This window comes from Acinonyx jubatus, chromosome C2, assembly GCF_027475565.1.
Source record: "Acinonyx jubatus isolate Ajub_Pintada_27869175 chromosome C2, VMU_Ajub_asm_v1.0, whole genome shotgun sequence".
Classification (NCBI taxonomy): Eukaryota; Metazoa; Chordata; class Mammalia; order Carnivora; family Felidae; genus Acinonyx; species Acinonyx jubatus.
The window spans coordinates 53,658,243-53,675,561 of NC_069384.1; the positions used below are offsets into that span (position 1 = coordinate 53,658,243).

Below are 17,319 nucleotides of genomic sequence, written 5' to 3' on the forward strand. Positions count from 1 at the left end.
TATCTCCTTCGTTGCTGCCTCATGAATGTGAAAACAGCTCTCGTTGCTTGTGTTGAGAAACTTGGTTTCAATGCCTTTTTCACACAGATCCATTCGTATTATTAATGGAATAAACTGGTGAGATGCCTGTCAGGGTAAAGATAACAAGCCTAATTGGTCTGATTCGTTATTACCTGTGACCATTTTAGCCCTGTGCTGTAACCACCAGAGCTCACAAGCACTGTTAGTTTTTAATGCTTAATTTATAGCACTCAGTCCTTAAAAAAATAAAAAATAAAACTGTTTTTAAAAAAAAGAGCAACTGGCTGGCTTAGTTGGTAGAACATGCAACTTTTGATCTCAGGGTTGTGACTTTGAGCCCCACTGATGGGTGTAGATATTATTTAAAAAATTAAAAAATTAAAAAATTAGAAAGAATGTATATACGTTACTCAGTCCTTATATATATATGTATATATATGTGTGTGTGCGTGTGTATATATGTATATATATACATGCACACACATATATATTGTAATATTTATATTTATTTATTTATCCATAGTTCTCATACGTGGCTGCACCTTGGAATCACCTGGGAAGCATTTAGTCTTCTGGATTTCTGATATGGACCCTACACACTATTCTCACTTAAGTGCTTTAGGATAGGAAGTGCCTGCGCATCTGCATTTTTAAAAGTCCTGTGTTTTTGCTTCGTTGTCTGGGTTGAGAGTGATTGATTCAAAAGGAAGCTGCATTGTAGAAGCTTTTTGAGGCCCCTACAAGTTCTGATTAAACAAATGCCTCAGAGGAAATACAGCTATTCTTTATAATTGAATGTACTCTCTCCCCACCACCCTACCCCTGAAGAAAAAAGCCAACCTGGTATAATTTTGGTTGCTGACAGTGCCTAAATTATTTTGAACTGAACCACTTAAATTTCTGGGGTGAGGAACTGGGAAAGTGAAGATCTAACTTCAGATAGGGTTGGCCCCATCCTGATGAGTTTGTCATTTCTGTCCCCCCACCAAAGCAGTCAGCACTATCCTTTCACTTTTAAACCAGTTCTAATAGAAAATAGGATAGGGGTGCCTGGCTGGGTCAGTTCTGTAGAGCATGCAACTCTTGATCTCCAGGTTGAGTTCAAACCCCACGTTGGGGATTGAGATTACTTTAAAAAAAAAAAAATATATATATATATACACACACACACACACACACACACACACACACACATACACAACATATATTTATATTAATTGTTTACATATATATAAGTAATCTGGCTAAGGGAGCATAATTCAGTGAGTGAAATATGCTTCGATGTATAGAGATCTTTTGAAATATTGGGGATTGTAAACGTAAGGAAAAGTCATGGAAGAGCAGTATATGCTACAGGCAGGCCGTAGCGTGTTCCCATAGGGAGTGGGAGCTTCAGGATTAGCACATCCTGACAACAAGTCACACCAACTCCTGAAAATACTCCACAGTGGCAAAAGAAAGACTTCTTCCCTTCCTCTTCTCTCAGTGCTGAGGCGAAGGAACTGTTGAGAGATCAGACTGTGAGGGTTCCCTGCGACTTCAGTCCTTGAGCTCCTGTTCTCCTCATTCTCAGACGACCTCTTTTGTTTAGACCATGGGTTTTAACCTGTGTGGATTTGGATGATTCACAAATCCTGCTGTCCACTCAGCTGTTTTCTGGTTCATTCCATGGTAACACTACATGTAAAAGAAAAGAGGACAAACTGGATCTCTGCCAACTAGAACAAAGTGTTTAGCTACCTTCTTACTCTTAACCACCTGGACATCCAGGCTTTTCCATGATAGTAGGGTATTACCAACTTGTCACTCTGTTCAGGACTAAGCCCTTGGGCTCAGTTTTGGGCTCATCTCCCTCCTCCCCCCATTTCACTCAGCACAACTGAATGTTGCCTAATCACATCTACCTCACAAAGTGCCCCAGGCCAGCAGTGCTGATAGTAAACCACTTAGATGAAAATAGTGAAGATATTTAGATGGAAAGAAGGAATGAGATGGTCACCACAGAGTATCTGTGCAGTGGAAGACTTCAAATAAGTCTCCTGGCTTATGCTATCTGGAAGATTTTAAGCAAGCATTGCGTTTGCTACATAGTATTTAAATTTCATTCTCCCATGTTTGGACTAACACCATTCTCCTTGCTTAGAATTAGCTCAAAACAAAACAAAAAACCTAAAAAGAAAAAGCTAGTAATTTAAGGCAAGTTTAGGTGTTCTGTTTTGTTTTTAAATACAATGCCTTTATTAAAAATGAGGGTCTCTTGCATATAAATATTACCAGTGCATGCATTTCTTTTGATATTTGTGCATTGTCCTGATGACATTTCAATCTCAAGTCAGTTTCCCTTAGCTACTAAAGACCCTTTTACTTCTCTCCAGTTGCCACTTGTCTCACCTGTACCTACAAAATAAAAACTTTACTTTTAACCATCATAAATAGCATCAGTAATTATTTAAAATTTTATGTATTTAAAAACTTTAAAAATTATGTTTGCATATATCCTATTATTTTAAGAAAAATCATTTATGGGAAGAGATCCTTTGCTCAATTCCAAACTGAATCGAAAATGTTTTTTGGAATACTTAATTAGTTGCCTTCCATTAGCACTGGCAGTCAAGAGCCTGTCCCTTTTACAGATCCTAGTAGGAACCCTTCATGAAGTCTTAGAAATACTTGTTTTCACTTATTTATTTGTCCTTTTCACTTTCTCGAAGCATCTAAGTCTACATACCTGTAATTTTTTTGAAGTTCATTTTTATTGAGGAAATATGATTTGAAAAGTTAGGGTTATGGGATTTTGTGTTTTTGCTCTTATGTTAGATATTTGGGATAACCTTCAGATAAGGGTTCACATAATAAAAATGTTCAGTTACAGAAAGAGCTCACCAGGCGGGTATTAAGTAGTTATCTGTACAATGGAATTCTAACTGAAAGGGAATGGCCTCTGGCGGGGAACAATGGCAAAATCCCTCAGGAAGTCAATTATAAGGTATGTTAATCCTACCAAAATATTAACCTCATGATCTTCAATCCCAGAGTGCCTTCTCCACCCTGCAAGTTCAGTTAAAAATATGCTGAAAGGCAAATTTCCTAAGATAATGAAATAAAAATGTGGACCTAAGTCTGTAAGATACAAATTAGAAAATAAGATCCCTAGCCAAACGTGAATATCTGACAAATTCTTTGCTTTCTTACAATTATTAGCCTAGTCTTTTGGGATGTTAATAAAGTAATGATTAAAAATGCGCCTAGAGAAGCCTTGTGGTTGAATGATTTACCCATCTGATAATTTTTACTCTGGGAATTTTTTTTTTTTTCTTGTGAAGTTGATAAGTCTAACTAACTATTATCTTCTTAACATATAAAATAGGAAAAAAAAACTTGTTATATCAATTACTAGAATAATTTTTTTTTTTTGTAGATTTAAATGTCCATAAAGTGTTTTGGATTCCAAAGAACATTTCTGTGAATATAGATAATACTGTTTTCTTTGAGTTTCTTTTATTAATCAGTTTCAATTCATTGTAACAATATGAACATAAGTTTAGGAGGTGGTAATTGAATTGTATTAATATTAAATCTTTGATTATATGAAAAGATCTATATTGTCTTTTAATTAGAAACTCACATATGATCAATTTCTAGTTGTTTAAACAGTTTGATTGCTACTAGCATTCATTGTGGTTTAAAGTGCAAATAACTAAACTTTCCTTTGATATGTTATTGTACTAGCACATTCGGTAGTTGGAGCAAGGGGATAGAGCTCTAGTTGCTGGGCACCATGACTGCGGAGCATAATGGATGTCAAGCCTCATGGCTTCCCGCTCTCATCTGCTTTGATTTCAGAAAGCTAGAGAATCTTGGAATGCTTGAATCTTAGACTAATGCATAGAGATCAGCCCTCAGTGCCCTGTACAAATCCCCATACAAGAACTCCTACTAAAGTTTCTGCTTGAACATCTCCATAGATGGGACAATATCCAAGAGGAACTCACTCAATTTTTGGATCAATCTGAGGGTTGGAAAGTGTTTCCTCATACTGAACACCCCAAACTGCCTCTTGGAAACATCTTTTAATTGATTACAGTTTTAAACTCTGAAACCACCCCGTAAAATGATGCCTCTTCCTTATGAGACTCCAAAAGGATATGAAAACAGCACTTCTTCTTTTCCAGAGTAACATTTTTATTTCCTTTAGCCATTCTGCCCCCAAACAGGGTTGCTTAGCCTCTGTCCATAATCTGGCAATGATCTGGTCCAGAATCTCTTTGAGTTCTTTCTGTCCTCACCTGAATATAGACAGCACTGGCTAGAGTGGCCTCCCAACCCTTCTTGCTGGATGGTGTAGTTCTTCTTGTTTTTTTCTTTTTCTTTTTCTTTTTTAAATGTTTATGTATTTTGAGAGAGAGAGAGAGAGAGAGAGAGAGAGAGAGAGAGAGAATGCATGCATGCGTGAGCAAGGGAGGGAGAGAGAGAATCCCAAGCAGGCTCCATGCTGTGAACACGGAGCTTGATCCCATTAATCCTGAGATAATGACCTTGAGCCAAAATCAAGAGTTGGATTTGAGCCACCCAGGCGTCCTGAAGGTGTAGTTCTTCTAAGTCCAGTTTTGTTCTGAGTACTTCACACTGCCATCTTATATTGCAGTTGTCATTTTACATGCTTTTCAGTTCAGGCAGGCATCTTCTGTTCTCTGCTTTCAGACTTTTATTGGTGACAATTGATGCTATAAGTTTAGACTATAGGTTTTATTTTTCAGTGATATAAACAAAGATGACAATGCTTAGTTACAAATCTATGGGTGTGCTTTCATGTAACTTAGTACTTTTATTACTCCACATTTAGAGATTTTTAAAAAATATATTCTTTTAAATTTTTTTTATTTTTTTATTTTTTAAAATTTACATCCAAATTAGTTAGCATATAGTGCAACAATGATTTCAGGAGTAGATTCCTTAGTGTCCCTTACCCATTTAGCCCATCCCCCCTCCCACACCGCCTGCAGTAACCCTTTGTTTGTTCGCCATATTTATGAGTCTCTTATGCTTTGTCCCCCTCCCTGTTTTTATATTCTTTTTCTTTCCCTTCCCTTATGTTCATCTGTTTTGTCTCTTAAAGTCCTCATATGAGTGAAGTCGTGTGATTTTTGTTTTTCTCTGACTGACTAATTTCACTTAGCATAATACCCTCCAGTTCCATCCACGTAGTTGCAAATGGCAAGAGTTCTTTCTTTCTGATTGCCAAGTAATACTCCATTGTATATATTTACCACATCTTCTTTATCCATTCATCCATCGATGGACATTTGGGCTCTTTTCGTACTTTGGCTATTGTTGATAGTGCTGCTATAAACATGGGGGTGCTTGTGTCTCTTCAAAGCAGCACACCTGTATCCCTTGGATAAATGCCTAGAAGTGCAATTGCTGGGCCGGAGGGTAGTTCTATTTTTAGTTTTTTGAGGAACCTCCATACTCTTTTCCAGAGTGGCGGCACCAGCTTGCATTGCCACCAACAGTGCAAAAGAGATCCTCTTTCTCCACATCCTGGCCAATATCTGTTGTTGCCTGAGTTGTTAATGTTAGCCATTCTGACAGGTGTCAGGTGGTATCTCATTGTAGTTTTGATTTGTATTTCCCTGATGATGAGTGATGTTGAGGATTTTTTTCATGTGTCAGTTGGCCATCTGGATGTCTTCTTTGGAGAAGTGTCTATTCATGTCTTTTGCCCGTTTCTTCACTGGATTCTTTTTTTTTTGGGTGTTGAGTTTGAGAAGTTCTTTATAGATTTTGGATACTAACCCTTTATCTGATATGTCATTTGCAAATATCTTCTCCCATTCTGTCAGTTGCCTTTTAGTTTTGCTTATTGTTTCCTTCTCTGTGCAGAAGCCTTTTATTTTGATGAAGTCCCAGTAGTTCATTTTTGCTTTTGTTTCCCTTGCCTCCAGAGACGCGTTGAGTAAGAAGTAGGTGCGGCCAAGATCAAAGAGGTTTTTGCCTGCTTTCTCTTCAAGGATTTTGATGGCTCCCTGTCTTACATTGAGGTCTTTCATCCATTTTGAGTTTATTTTTGTGTATGGTGTAAGAAAGTGTTCCAGGTTCATTCTTCTGCACGTTGCTTTCCAGTTTTCCCAGCACTGCTTACTGAAGAGACATTGGATATTCTTTCGTGCTTTGTCAAAGATTAGTCGCCCATACATTTGTGGGTCCATTTCTGGGTTAGAGATTTTTTTTTTCACTTAAACTTAATATGTATTAGCATTGCAAATTATACTCCTCAGTTTATATTGTAAATACTCTCAGTCATTCATGTAAGAGCAGGTTTTGATGTAGAGGATGGTAGAGTGAAACTTACTGGTACCTGTGATGAGGTGAAGACTCTTTGGGAGAAAGTAGATTTGTGAAGAAAGTTTGAAGACCCCAAACCTCAGCGTTAATGTTGCTTAGGATCAATTCTATAGTACTTTTCTTCTAATTTCACATCATCGCGTCACACATAAGCAAACAGTTGTATGTTTGTTGAGACTCTTTGCTGGGTAGTTGAGGGTTCATAGGACAGAAACTATGGTGCTTTCTTGGAACCTTACAGTGAAATTTACGATGAAATTTAGATGGTGATAGCTGCTTTGTAGTCTTCCTGAAACAAAAGTCATATGGTATGTTGGGTATTGTCAGATTTACATTAGCCTTATCATTTCCATCTCTCTTCCTGCTCTAATTCCCACCATCCTCTTTACTAAGAGTTAGGAGACCCCAGTTCAAGGTGGTGGTGAAGGTAAAGTGGGCAGAGAGTTGAATCTTCAACTCCATTTTGCTCTGGAGAAAGAAACATAGCTCAGAAAATAAGTGCAGTTGTTATTTAAGTTCTCATATTGGAACTTTAAAATTTCCCTTGTAATAGCATCTGTCCTCTCCTCTACCTTTGTGTATCTAATATACCATTCTCTGTGTAAAATTACCACACATTCAAAATACTCAGTAAGCATATTAAAATGGTAGCTTTGGAGGGGGGGAAGGGCACTGGGAGTGGAGTATGTAATAAAAGGAACCTAATTCGTTAATTAAAATTATCTTGTTGGCAATAGTATTTAACTGTGTTGCAGATTTTACTATAAACAAATAGACTTGGTTTCTAGTCTATTCAAGTCGGTATCCTAGACTATATCCTAAAGTTTTCTCAAAATTCATTATACAGAACTCTTGATGCCTACTAGATTCCTTGAAGACTATGAACTACCTGCCCGAATGAGAATCCACAATGTATTACTAGTCTTCCTGTTACTGTTCACCTCCAAAGTAGAATAATTGATGTTGAGTTTTAACTGTGTTGTTGACACAGGTTTTGACATTTTCAAAAAATGTAAAAATATTGTTGAAATAGCTGGTGTTTAGAAGTATATCCTAGGTCTGAATTTGCATTTAAATTGTATTGCTTTCTTTGTATCTATCTTATCTCCAAAGTAAGAAACAAGTATTTGTGTTGTTGCTTTTAAATTATAGCAAGCACTGTCTGGAATCTGAGTAACTATAGAACTCAGCACTTTGAAGTTGAGACTTTTGGTTGTGTGTGTATGTTCATAGGTAAACACACCACATATATTTTCAACTTTTTTTTTCTTTAAGTTTATTAATTTTGAGAGAGAGAGAGAGAGAGAGAGGGAGGGAGGGAGAAAAAGAATGCAAAGCAGGGTCTGCACTGTCAGCATGTAGCCTGAAGTGGGCTCGAACCTATGAACTGTGAGATCATGACCTGAACAGAAACCAAGAGTCGGATGCTTAACCCACTGAGCCACCCAGTTGCTCCCATTATGTTCAATTTCTATGAAAGAGGCCTGGGTCAAATAAGCTGATATGAGAGATTTTGTGAAGGAAATAATATGATACCCAAATCTTTGGATCTTTATTGACTATGACTATAAACACAAGTCAAGTTACAAAGAAGATTCCCTTTAAAACATTATATTCACAACAGTTTTGGTGTCATATTTTAATTCTTCAAAAATTGATTACATTTTTTTCCCCAGAAACATGTATGGTAACTATGACAAAGCAAAACACTGTATTCCCAGCTATTCCAAGTTATGTTTTTACCCTTTCCTCCTAAATCTGAGAGAATATATCTTCAGGCATGGAAAATGAATTATGTGCCACTATCTACTTAAGTGTAAAGCACACATAACAAATTTCAAGACATTAGAAATGTCCTTAGAATTGGTTTTAGATGTTAGATTAACATTAGCCACTTTTTCAGTGTTTTTGTTGAAACCTGAAGCTTGTCTTATAGGAAATAGAAATTGAAACAGAAATTGGTGTTGCAGGAGTACAGATTGAAATTTAAATATCTCAAACTATTATATTTGAATGGCATTATGTGCCAAGAAATTGGAATTAATTTGTTGAAATTAGGATTTGAACTAAAGTAAAATAAATCCATGCTCCCTTTCATTTCTTTTCAGGAGGTAAGTATGTGGTCCAATCCTTTTATGTTCTCTTTCTCTTATTGCAACAAAAATGTAAACCATTCTACTTTCTTTTCTCCTTTCACTTCAGGTGCTAGTAATAATAGAGTGTAACACATCTGTTATTTTGTGTGTTGTGCCCTGATGCAGGTTTCATACCCAGTTTTCACCCAACCATACTGTCCAAGAAGATAGAATAAGCTGATTAGTGAGCCTGGGTAGTATTTCTGTTCTGAAGCTTAGGTGGAATTAGATCAGTCCCACACAGTGTACATGGTCCATGAGTAAGGAGGAGTATTTTCCCAAAATCAGAGTGCTTTTATCAGATAATGGGAGATACATGTATACTGGTCAGGCAAAAACATTTGTGTCTCTCATAATCTACTTAAGAAAAGCCAGTATAGAAAAATGCACTTATGTGCCTGATTATTTTCTTATTTAAAAAATGCTCTACAGGGGGCATGAGGGTGGCTCAGTCACTTAAGCATCTGACTTCGGCTCAGGTCATGATCTCCTTTGTGAGTTCAAGCCCTGCGTTGGGCTCTGTGCTGACAGCTCAGAGCCTGGAGCCTGCTTTGGATTCTGTGTCTTCCTCTCTCTCTCTGCCCCTCCCTGCTCACGCTTGCTCTCTCTCTCAAAAATAAATAAACATTAAAAAATGCTCTACAGTGCATTTCCTTTGTAGCTTGGAAGGTTACACAATCTGATTTTTGTTAATTATAAAAAAGTTAAAATTTCAAAATATTTCCTAGCAGTTTTGTAAAGCATAGCTATTACAGATGTCTCTTGGGCTGCTTCAGGATAGCCTTTTACTATTCACTTGGTATTCCCTGTAATTGGTGGCCCCTGGGTTGTAGAACACTGAGCTCTGAAGGGTTGCTATACTAGAATTAGTAACAAAAGGTGGCTTTGTGTCTACCAGTGGGAATATTTGGAGACTATTTTCTTTGTGTTTTTTTTTTTAATTGGCTTAATTTGAACCAAATATTATATATTACTATTTTATTTTATTTAAGATTTTATTTTTGAGTAATCTCTACACCCAACATGGGGCTTGAACTCACAACCCCAAGATCAAGAGTCGCATGCTCCTCTGACTGAGCCAGCCAGGCACTCCTATATTTCTTTAAATATTGACTGCCATAAGAGCAGTAGCAACTAATGCAGAGACATTTAAGGATTAGTGACCAGTGGAGTATTTGTACTATATAGCGGCTGTTTTAGGGCATGTGCTTAGTTTTAATGGAGGGCATAGTTGGTACTGGGTGTTTCTAGTAGGAGTGAGCATATTTAAAGGAGAATTGCTCTTTATATATTCTCAACTGTCATTACCTTGGCATTTTTAGTCCATATTTAATTTTAATATTGTTAGAACGAAATACACTGACATTTGCTTTTTTTTTTAAGTTTAATAAACTATTTTTTTAGGGCAGGTTTAGGTTCACAGCAAAGCTGAGTGGAAAGTACAGAGTTCCTCTAGACTCCCTTCCTCCATGCATGTAAACCAACTTTAACGCTTAACTCCAACGTATTTTTATAAAAATATTTAAAAAGACAAATATTTTAAATGCTCATTTCTACAACTAAAACAGTGTTGTTCTCTGTCTTCAAACTGGGAGGGGGAATGTGTTCTAGAGCCAAGAAGCAGTCTCTGACCCTCTAACCTTGCGAGTGAGAAGTTAGGCCATGTTTTATGATCCTTTTCCAGTTGAATGTTGCTTCTCTGAAGACTACAGGGAGAATAAGGATCTCTAATGTAACTTGATCTGGAGCATCCTGTTGTTCTGTGAATGGCAAACTGGAGCCCTGGGTTCTGGCCTAGCTCTGACTCTAGCTTGTTGTGGTCAGAGGGGTTGAATGCAGGAGACTCCAGCTCTCATCTGCCTCCAGCATTTTGTGATTCCATGATTTATTGGAATCTCTAGTGGGGAGGACATCAAATCCTGCAGGTTAGCAGCATGGAATCATGGGAAAAGCACTGTGGTGACCTGAGGTATTTATTGGTCACAAACCAGCTGAATGCCTTTTGTCCCATCACTTTACCTTTTTGGGTCTGCCCTAGTTTCAGCTGTGGAAATGTGATTGGACTTCTCTGTGTCCCTCTAAGAAAAGTTTCTTGGATCTTTCTGATAACACAGTAATCACTGTGTGGTATTGTTTGTCCCAGGAACAACTGTTGGGTGAATAAATAACTTCAAAATGGAGTGTATTGACACTGACTGTGGATCACTGATGAGCAGATTCTTTCTGTCTTCATATCAGGAATATTCTTGCAATTAACATATTTGAAGCAAGAGTCTCTCTGCAGCTAAGCTTTTACTAGATATGCATTAGGTACTTGAAAAGGACAGGGATTATTTCCTGAATAGTAGTTTCTCTTAAACAAACAAACAAAAAAAAAACACAATGTAAAATATCAATAGAAATGTACTTTTTCATAACATCACACGATTTTAAATTGTTTTTATGATTTCTTTAAATTGTGCTATTTAATTAATTAGTTAATTAAGGGAAAAAAAGGGAAAGGCTAGTGCCCTTTACTTCTCAGAACAGAATATTTTCCATTTAAAATTTATGTAAATTGCAAATGACTGACTTCCTAAAACTGAATGACTTTGGACTAAATTGTTTAAGTAAATGTGACTTTCTGTATATTGCGAATTACTGCTGAAGTGAAAGCAGGTTTAAAGGAACCCTTTCTTACCTCAAAGGACAAGGTGGTTCTAAGGCTTCTCCAGTGGGTTTTATTCACAGAACGCCTCCCTAAAGGTTCAGGCTAATTCCTGAAGTGTGTAGGGCAGGGTTTATTTGGTCTAACCTACCTAAAGTATGGCAGGTTATCCCACAGGGCTGGGATTATCCTAACCTTAAATTTTCCAGCTCGGTGCTCAGTGGCTTGATAGAGCTAATGAATCTTCCCAAAGTACCTGGGGTTTCCCTGTTGGTATTCCTGATGTAGCTGCTAGCAAGCGTGTTTTTATACTCTTCCTGGAAGTGAAACTCCTTCTGCCTTAAATGTGCAATTTCCCCTGCCTGAGAAGGTCAAAGGCACATTTATGTAGTTCACAAGAGTATAAAAGAGGCATTCACTGCTTCCCTGCCAAGCCATCTGACGGGACTAATGCCTACTCATTTTCCACCTCTACTTATGGAAACTGCAGAAATTCATGGTTCCACCATGGTCTTTGAAACAACATTCTTATGGCAAATGAGCATTATAATGAAATACCCATATTATCAAATCAGCAAATGTACCTCGAAATTGGTAGGAGTAAAAAGTGGCTTCTCAGACGGTCAGAGTTAAAAGTATGTTAAAACCACCTAAATTAAAACAGAATCTACAGTGAAATCCCACTGGAAAAACTGGCAATTTACTAGCATCCAAATGCTGAGAATATTCAAGGCAAATTTCAGTGTGTTCACAATGTAACTTTATTAAATGCTTTTCTGTCATTTAGTTTTAACTCCAGTGAGATTACGGACATTTATTGAGTATTTACTGTATGCCAAGCCCTGAATATCTGTATCTTCTAATAATTTAAGGCAACCTTTAGAAGTGGAGGGATTGTTATCTTCATTTTGAAGGTGAGGAATGGAGGCTCAGAGAGTCCCAGGAATTGACCCACAATTGCAGGGTGGTAAATGGTAGATGCAGGGTTTGGCCCTAACTAAGGCCAGTGTGCTTTGCAGAACACCATGCTGGTAACTGTACTCTATTCTTTGAGACGATGGAGAGGGAAAAAAAAAAAAGCAAATTGCATTACTTTCTCATCGGCCCACGTTTCATGTTCCACTTTCTGATATGAACCCTGCACTTCAGCTAGATCTGCTTCCTGTCCCTTCCAGCATGCTTCTTCCCAGTACTGAACTTTGGCTCATCCCGTGCCTGTAACACACCCCTCATCTGCTGTCTCCCCATATCCCAAATTGCCACGCTTCAGCTTCAGGTGCCAGCTTTAGTCACTTCCCGCGTAGATTCCCTTGTGCATCCTAACTGGTTTGAATTCTTTGTTTACCATTTTGGCATGCATTTTTCTCTACTATTATTTAACATTGTGTGTGTGTGTGCGCGCGCGTGTGCATGTGTGAGAGAGAGAGAAAAAGAGAAAGAGAGAGAGAGAGAGAGAGAGAGAGAGAGATTACCCGACTAGATCATCAGTTTCTAAAAACCAGCAACTAACACACTACTATTTGCAGTGTTAATACGTGGTAAGTCATTAATAATTTCTCAAACTATAAAAGGTTATATCATTTGTATCTGTGTGCTGTTGGCATATAGATAGATGGTAGGTAGTTTTTAAAGCATAATTTTATAATTGGTCAGTATTGAGTCCTGAAAAGGAGAGGATTTCCAAACCTTTCATCTTTTTTTTTTAAGTTTATTTATTTTGAGAGAAAGACAGAGCACAAGTAGGGGAGGGGCAGAAAGAGAGGGAGAGAGAGAATCCCAAGCAGGCCCTGTACTGTCAGTGTCGAGCCCAACATAGGGTTCTATCTCACAAACTGTGAGATCATGACCTGAACTGAAATCAGGAATGGGAAGCTTAACTGACTGAACCGGCCACCCAGGTGTCCTCCAAATATTTCATCTTGCTATCATAAGAGGTCCGTGTCAAACAATGATTGCTAGAACGTTTTGTTTCTGCCTGCTAGTGTTTTCTAACAGCTTACTGGGAATTCCAAACAGATGGACAAATCTGTAATGACTTAGATATCTAGAGAACTCTTGTTTTGCCTGTATTACTATACTATATGTAAAGTTCCTTACCCTAAAGGCCCTGGGTCATGAGGAAATGCAAGGGCCTACGTGGGAAGATGACAGAGAGGTACTTCAAATTTGCATTTTCTCTTAAGAGATTTCCATTTTCAGTATAGCTGACAGTTGTAATTTCTGTTAAAGATTGGTGCCTGGCCAAAAATGCCTGTGAAATAGCTGTGGTTTAAGCTTCAAGTATAAAGATTTTAACGAAAGTGTTGGCAATATATTGTATGAATAAAGACGGCACTTGTTAAAAAGCATATATATGTGTGTATGTGTAGATTTGTATGTATGTATATGTGTGTGTGTAAGTATATATCTGCAGTTATCTTTGTCTATGTGAAGATATTTTATTTCAGGAAGTGATTTAACTGGAGGTCAGACTATCAGCTTATTATTTCTAGGAAAAGCATCCTTTGGCCTATGGGTGAACCACAGTGACCTAAAGCATGGAATTCATTGCCCAAAATTGCAAAACAGCTAATGTGCATTTTCAGTACTGTACTATTGAATAATGTGTGTGATGCCACTATTGAGGAGATTGGGTGAAGACCTCAGGCACACACAGGACAGGGAAGGCTTTTGTTAAATCAGTGAGAATCTTTTATTTATTTATTTTTAATTTTTTTTTTAAATGTTTATTCCTTTAGAGAGAGAGAGAGAGAGATCATGAGTGGGGAAGGGGCAGAGAGAGAGGGAGACACAGATTCTGAAGCAGGCTCCAGGCTCTGAGCTGTGAGCACAGAGCCTGATGTGGGGCTCAAACCCACCAACTTCGAGGTCATGACCTGAGCAGAAGCCAGATGCTTAACCAACTGAGCCACCCAGGCACCCCAGTGAGAATCTTTTAGACTACAAATAATGATATATTACACAGAAGTAATAGCTTGGAGTTTGTATTTAAGTTTTATTTGTAAGCATGTAGTATATAAAAGAGTGAATTGAGGAAAATATAAGAATTGTACTCATGTAAAGAAGTAGTTTTAAGACAGAAAAAATCTTTTAAGAAAACCTACATCATAACCTATGGGGAGTGGAATACATGTTGCTGGGGAAATGGAGGAAACCAGTGAAAGATTTAGCAAAAGAGTGAGTATTAAGACCATTTTTTGTGACTTGGACTTGTTTTGGCTTTCAGAGGTCATGCTGACTCTCAGATTAGAAATGCAGTCTCAAAGCATAAACATTGGAAGTAATAATTTTCAATTGTGCTTTCTTGGGTTCTCCATTTTGTTTTCTTCAGGTGTAAAACCAAGAGTATTCTATTTTTCAGGAGAATGAGGAAAAATCTATTTCCTTTTCAATTAGTTTGGCTATTTTTGTTGTTGTTGTTTATGGTACCATAAATGGAGAGACATCTGTACCATGCATTGTATCATGACTAACAATTTTTTTTTCATTTGAATGTAATTGTTCTTTAGCAAATAATTGCAGTCCAGAATGACTTTTATTGAGCTTGATTGAATTAAGGTTATGTATGAAAATGAGTTAGTTAAAGCTTAATCTATTATCCAGAGAATTGATGAAAACATCAGAAAAGCAGTCATTCGTGGGGATTAAATATTCTTCCATATAAGTGGGCAACATGGTTGCCTTGGAGTCTCTTCTGAACTGACGGGCTAGTAATGACATCAGGGTGCAAAACACCCAGTGTTGGCATAGAAGGGGATTTTACCATGATGTGCCTTTGAATGTTATACTGTACATTAACACTAATTGGGAGTCTGTCTCATTGTAAGAAGTGGCACCTCACCTTATTTTAGTATAATAAGCTTTTCAAAACATAGCACCCCAAGGGGCAGTGTGTAAGCCGTGCCAGAAAGCCAGTTGCTTTGGGATCTTTCAGTGGTTGCTGAGGCCCATTCTTTAAGATAGGTTTTTCAAATGCCAAGTCAGATGCCCAATTTGCAGTAAGAGGTAAATAATAGATATTTAATAGATAGTTCTCCCACCTGCCATGAAGTTTCTCAGGGGGAATCCTGAGCTGTGCCTGATCAGTCCTGCTAGGTATGCATCCCCTGGGGGTGGCGGGGTCACTGGGAGGAAACAGGTCTTGAAAAGGAGAAGAGAACAGATTCTTAACGAGGCAGTGTGAGCTAAGGATGAGAGTGAGCGTTGAGAAGAAGCCAAAGTGGAACTCAGAAAACACAGGCATGAGCTGGCTGAGGTGAAAATCTGCCCTGGCTGTGGAAGAAGGGCACCTTCAAGCCCCCAATCTGCAGGGTTGTGTTCGCACCTTGGGCATTTCTCCCTGCTCGCCCCGCTCTGTCCTCTGACACCTCACACAGCCATCCATTTCCATCACATGATAACACTTTGTGAAGTATTTGTAACTTTACATGTAGAGCAGCTTATGCTGAAACTGCTTTTTCTGAAGCTACTCATGTGGGCATTCATAAGAACCAGATAAAATCTGGAGGCTCTAAGGTTGGCTATCAGAGAACTCAAAGGGAGTCTGTCTCAGGCAGAAGCTTCAGCCTTGAAATTGACCTCTACTTCGTGGCTGATTCCCTGGCTTCTCTCTCCCAGTCAGTTAAGTCCAACAACATTTCTCTGTTACCCTAAGAGTTTTAAAACCCCTACTGGCCACAGCATAGTCCGCCTCCTTACTGTCCCTCCCCACTTATCCACAGATAGATGCATCACAGTTGATAAATTATGGAATAATCATCAAAATAAGGTGTAAAACTAGAGTCCATTTTTTGATATGTATATGTGTATTTGATTATATGAACAAACACATCGACAAGGGTACCCAAAGATTAGGGAAAGTTTATTTTTTGGCTCCTAAAAGAAGTTATGTGTATAGGATATATTAACATATTTTATTTCTCACATAGCATGTGCCCACTTCTTAAACCAAAAAGAACACAATTCTTTAAACCAAAATAAGAATTAAATCCACACTGTTAATTAATATTGGACCCTCCTTTCCCATTTTTGGCAGTATAATTTTTTTTTCATTTATACCAATTTATTTACCTAACAGTTTTTTATAATTATTTATTAACGATTTTTACCTATTTTTACAGTGTTTTTCTTTTCTTTTTTTTTTTAACAGTGTTTATTTTAATGTTTCTTTTCTATATTGACTTTTGGGTTTATATGAAAAAAATTAGGTGATTAAATATATGAGATAATGAATTTTTTTAAATAGTATTTTTAAAAATGTCAGTTGTCTATTTTATGATAGCTAATAATAGACTCTACACCACTACTTGGTTTTGGAATTGTACACTTAGTAAAAACACAGTCATTTAATTTGAAAGTATTCATATGGGTCCTTTGTAGTTTGCTTCAAAGATCTGGATTTATCGTTTCATCCATACTCTTGTTTTAAAAAATATGGGTGTATGAGTAGTAACTTGTATGAAGCCACATGAGACCATTTAATATTTTGTTCATTGTTTGCAGCTGTTTTCTTCAATAGCACTGGGTGGTAACTGAATTGTCTTAAGTCTAGATAGGATTACTCAGATGAATCATTACATATTTTTGGTATTTAATGTAAGTGCTTCCATGTCATAGTGGCTGATTCGGTAAAAAGCTTGAGTTATGTCACAAAATGACTAATAATATTGATAGAGCTATAAGCCAGTACATGATATCCAGTTTCTAGAGTACAGAGTAGCTTGCTGATTGTAAAGAAATACAACCGGCAAAGGGGTAGGAAATTCTGTCTTAGTTGAATGTGAATTTAGTATTACCATTAGAGCATCCTAGCAACTAAACAAATGTATCTCACCTAGAAACTGAAATAACTGAATTCTTAAAAGTGATACAACTTAGGTATATGTCTATATTTGCAGTATTATTAATGTCAAATGTTCCATTTAGTTTTTGTGAACAACCTTTTGCTGATTTTGATCCTCTTTCCTATGTTTACTTCATCACTTTTAGCTAGAAAGTAATTTTTTTGGTAACATTTTTTTCTCTGTGGACGTCTCCCCTTACTCCTCACCTTAAAAAAAAAAAAAAAAAACAAAATAAGACAAAACTGTGTTGCTTCACTCATCTTTAAAACATTTAAAAGAAAAATTATAAGATTAATACCTGAACCACAGTTTATCTGGTTGGATTGGA

The 17,319-nt window shown here is 37.3% G+C and overlaps 1 protein-coding gene across 8 annotated transcripts in view; it reads left to right on the forward strand.

Moving 5' to 3' along the window:
* BBX (BBX high mobility group box domain containing) overlaps positions 1-17,319 on the forward strand; it is a 281,032-nt gene that overhangs the window by 94,240 nt on the left and 169,473 nt on the right. The gene's annotated exons all lie outside the window — the stretch shown is intronic.